This window comes from Nicotiana attenuata, chromosome 9, assembly GCF_001879085.1.
Source record: "Nicotiana attenuata strain UT chromosome 9, NIATTr2, whole genome shotgun sequence".
Classification (NCBI taxonomy): domain Eukaryota; kingdom Viridiplantae; phylum Streptophyta; class Magnoliopsida; order Solanales; family Solanaceae; genus Nicotiana; species Nicotiana attenuata.
Window position 1 is genome coordinate 3,808,627 of NC_031997.1, and position 5,167 is coordinate 3,813,793.

Genomic DNA, 5,167 nt, shown 5'->3' on the forward strand with positions numbered 1-5,167 from the left:
ACGTTCAAGTCCTGTTGACTAGTACTAGTTTTTGCTAAACGTCAGCCGTTTTTAATCGAGTTTTTTGAGACGTTTACTGATAGTTTCACGTCGTGTCTGGGTTGAGAACTATTATTTTATTGATGCCCGAGGGGCTTATGATATTTTCTGGACTGAGTGAGGCTTTTAGGCCTTGAGCGTGAGGTGAGGAGGCTTCCAGGCCTCGAGTGATATGTGAGGAGGCTTTCAGGCCTCCAGTGATATGTGAGGAGGCTTTCAGGCCTCTAGTGTATATGTGAGGAGGCTTTCAGGCCTCGAGTGATATGTGAGGAGGCTTTCAGGCCTCGAGTGTATATGTGAGGAGGCTTTCAGGCCTCGAGTGATATGTGAGGAGGCTTTCAGGCCTCGAGTGTGATGTGAGAAGGCTTTCAGGCCTCATGTTGATATGTACAGGCTTTCAGGCCTTATGATGATATAGCGCTTGGGCTGTAGGAGCCCCTCCGGAGTCTGCACCCCCACAGTGAGCGCGGGTACCCATGTGATTTGAGAGTGAGCCCGAGGGGCTGATGTTGTACTGTGTGACTGATACTGAGCCCGAGGGGCTGATACCGTTCTGAGTGATGTGATATTGTGCCCGAGGGGCTGATACTGTTCTGAGCGATTGATATTGAGCCCAAGGGGCTGGTACTGTTTTGAGATGTGCCAGAGGGGCGTACTTTTATGTGCTCATCTTGCATATTTATTTGCCCTTTTTACCTGTTATACTGTGGTATTTATGCTCGAGGGCGGATTTTTCTGTGCTTATAAACACTAACTGTTTTGAAATCGTTTCCGTAATTATTGAAAAGATCATTTTCAAAGGAGATTTGAACTGAGCCAAGATATTTCTAAAGATTTCACAGATTTCACCGTTTTCTCAGAAAATTGTACCCGGCTTCTATACAGCATGTTGGTTGCTTTACGTGATTTCTTGCTGCTCAGTTATTATTTACTTTTATTACTCACTGAGTTGGAGTACTCACTTTAATCCATGCACCTTGCGTGCAGATGCAGGTATTTGTTCACCCGGTAGCGGGTTTTGAGCTGGTTGAAGATTTTGCTATCATAGCTGAGCAAGGTGACCGCCGGCGTTCGCGGCACCGGATTTCTTCCATTGATTCTAAAATTCTATTCTGTATATTACTGGCCTTGTAGTTGTATTTAGACTCCTCTAGATGCTCATGACTTGTGACACCCCGGTTTGGGCTGTGTTTGGTTGTACTTCTGCTAACTAATATTATTGAATCATCTTTAAAATTGTTTATTCATGTTTATCTATTTTTGAAAGAGGCAATTAGGGTTGGTTGGCTGGCCTTGTCTTCACGAGAGGCGCCATCACGACCGGAGCGGGGTTTGGGTCGTGACAAGTTGGTATCAGAGCCTAGGTTACTAGGTCTCACGAGTCATGAGCAGGTTTAGTAGAGTCTCGCGGATCGGTACGGAGATGTCTTTATTTATCCTCGAGAGGCTGCAGAACCTTTAGGAAAACTTCACATTCTTGAATTCTTATTGTGCGTCCTTGATTCAGCTTGAAAAGAAACTCTTGAAATTCCTTCCACGCGACGGTATGCGCACGTGAGCGCTCAGTGTTAGATGTGCCTTGATGGCTTGTGATTCCCCGATCAAGGGGCGAGATGTGATCTCTGTGAGTTTGATGTTGGGCCAGTCTGGAGGACTTGAGGCCGGATCTTTGCTTATGGCTTGAGCACCGAGGTACTGATTGTGTGAGCAAGTGTTTTGAACTTATATGTTCGGTATTGTCCCCATTAGCCGGAATGGCGGTTGGATATCCATGTGATGAGTATGTTAGTACTGCAAGATGTATCTATATGACTTGGTAGTGACGAAGAAGTCGGCTGGATATTAGATGAACTGTTAAGTGTTCGATTCCTATTGTGATTTGTCATGTAGCCCGAGTTATGGGCGCGTGGAGAATATTTTCGGTCTCCTAGTTGGGGAGTGAAGTGCCTTACATGTGGCGGTATGAGTTCAGACTCAGGAAGACTAAATGACTGTGTAACGTATATGATGGTGGATGGTATGCTGAAATGCTAAATTGAGGCGAAGCAGGTGGGTTATCTCCTGCAGAGTGTTCTTAAGTGGTATGATCCTTATGTGTATGTTAGAAGATCTCATGTGTAATTGAAGGGTACGTGTCAAAATTTGGAAAATTCGGGTCGCTTAAGAGAGTGGACTCAACTGATGTGGGGGGAATGCGAGATATGCAGAGGATTACAGTACTAGATGATCTGTGTTTTCACAAACTTGTAGATGATTTGAGTTTAATCTCACTGTGATATGGTGGCATCATTAGAGTAAAAGTATTATGGGTTATTGAGTGTGTCCTGATATATGGCTTTGAGCCAAGTTGGGGAGGTTGCTGTTGATTAGCTGATTGCACGGTTATGTGCTATGTTGGTTCCGGTTTGAGGCATGCTGGCGAATCAGTTCTGGTCGCAGAAATTGAGCCGTGGATGGCACGAGTGAAGCAAAATTGTGATAGAGGTCATATTATGTTTTATAGAGTATGAGAATCACGGAATGTCTAGAGTGTTATTGGCAAAGGATGCTCGTTGTATAGAGCGGTGTGACGACCCGACCCGTCGCCCCAGGGGGAACTGCTTCTTTTCCCTCAATTTATGCTTCTTCATGTTTCGTTATCGGTATGTGGTGTGTTGGAGTTGATTTGGACTGGTTTTGATAAGAAATGAGACACTTAGTCTCTTTAAGGAAGACTTAAGTTGGAAAAGTCAACCGGACATTGACTTATGAGTGAGAAGGTTCGGATGTGATTTCCGGTGATTCGGTTAGCTTCGGTGGATGATTTGTTACTTAGGAGCGTGGTCGGAAGCGATTTTGGAGGTCCGGTGTAGAATTAGGCTTGAATTGGCGAAGTTAGTATTTTGGTGAAATCCGGTTGATAGGTGAGATTTTGATCCGAGGGTCGGAATGGAATTCCGAGAGTTGCCGTAGCTTCATTAGGTGATTTTGGATATGTGTGCAAAATTTCAGATGATTCGGAGGTGATTTGGTTGGGTTTTTGATCAAATTTGAGTTTCGGAAGTTTTTAAAGAACTTAGGCTTGAATCCGATGAGAATTGATGATTTTAGTGTTGTTTGATGTGTTTTGATGATTGGAACCAGTTTGGATGATGTTTTAAGACATGTTGGTGCTTTTGGTTGAGGTCCTGGGGGCCTCGGGGTGATTTCGGATGGCTATCGGGATGAAATTCAAGTTGAGGAAATGTCAGATTTTGCTGGTATCTGGTATGTTCGCTTCTGCGGATGGACCGCATAAGCGGTTCCGCAGAAGCGCAATCTTGGTCGCAAAAGCGGTCTGGAGTGGAGTTGGGCAGTTCCGCAGAAGCGAAACACTTTTCGCTTAAGCGAGTCCGCAGAAACGGACAGGCGGTCGCAGAAGCGGGATTGGCCAGGAGGTGAGCTTCCGCAAAAGCGGAAATTTGTGTCGCAGAAGCGGCCCTTGAGTTTTAATGAAATTCCGCATAAGCGGACAAAAACCGCAGAAGCGGTTGCGCGGAAGCGGGCGTGGGGACCGCAGAAGCGGAAACCCCTGAAGCCAGTAGGAGTTTTATATTCATTTTGTTCCGCGAGGGTTATGTTATTTCCACCATTTTTAAGCGAGCTTGGGAGCTATTGGACGGAACTGAAGGGGGATTTCGACTAGGGTGATTGGAGTTAAGCCCCTTGGCCTAAATACATGGAACTTTGATAGATTTAACATGGAAATTGGTTGAAATTCTTCAAAAAAAGGGTAAAGCTAGGGCTTGAGTTTTTGATATTTTAAATTGGGATTTGATAGGTCATTTGAGCTCGGATTTGGGAGTTCTTGGTATGTATGAACTCGTGGCGAGACGAGGAATCCGGTAAGGTGAGTTTTGTAATTTTTCGAGAAGCGGGCCCGAGGCTCGAGTTTTGCTAGTTTCGAGATTCTTGTTAATTTTCGATTGTTTTCGATTGGGTATTGTTCCCTTAGCATATTGTGATGTATTCGCTCTGATTTTTGTTAGATTCGACGCGCGTGGAGGCAGATTCGAGGGGCAAAGGCGTCGCGAGCTAGGGATTTCACCGGTTCGAGGTGAGTAATACTTGTAAATGATATCCTGAGGGTTTGAAACCCCGGATTTGCACATCATAGTGTTGTATTGTGGTGACTTGCACGCCAGGTATGAGCGTGGGGTAAAGCGCCGTTGGGGATTGTGACTTGGCCCGTCCCGGTTGTTGATTTTACTACGTAATTGACTGAAACCTACTTGATGCTATCGTGATTTGGGTTGATTGCCATGTTTTGGGCTTCGTGCCGATTATTTGAATCCTTTAGGGATTATTATCACTGTTTTCACGAAACATAGCATGTTAAATGACTTCAGTCCTAGTTAAACACTGTTTTGAAATGTGCAGTCATATTGCTAAAAGTTTAAAGACTTAAATTGCATTTTTTCTGATGTTTGAGTTAAAAGCTATTACTTGACATTGCCCGAGTGGCTCATTTGCATTGATCTGGACTGAATATGGATCGGGCTGTACGCCGCAGCGATACTATGATGATATTGCGCTTGGGCTGTAGGAGCCCCTCCGGAGTCTGAACCCCCACAGTGAGCGCGGGTACCCAAATGGATCAGGCTGCACGCCGCAGCGGTCATATGCATTGCATTGCATTCATGCATCGGTTCCTGTTTGTAATACGTGTCATGACATTCAGCACTCTCATTTCATTGGCATTCATGCTACTTCTTGCACTATTTACCAGACGCCCTGGTGTTAATTATTAGTGGAGTGCTGTGCCCGAGGGGCTGACTTATGTGCTGACTTGCACTATATGATTACGCATTCATTTGCTTAACTGTTGGAAAGGATATTTTCAAAAGAAGTTTTAACTGAGTCCAGATATTTTCTAAAGGATTTTCACGGTTTTACTGTTTTCTCAAAGATTTGCACTGTCTTATATAGCATGATGGAGTGCTTTCACGTGATTTCTTACCGCTCAGTTATTATTTACTTTTATTGCTCACTGAGTTGGAGTACTCACTTTACTCCCTGCACCTCGCGTGCAGTTGCAGGTATTGTTCACCCGGTAGCGGCATATTAGCTGATTGAAGGTATTACTATTGTAGCTGAGTAAGGTGACCGC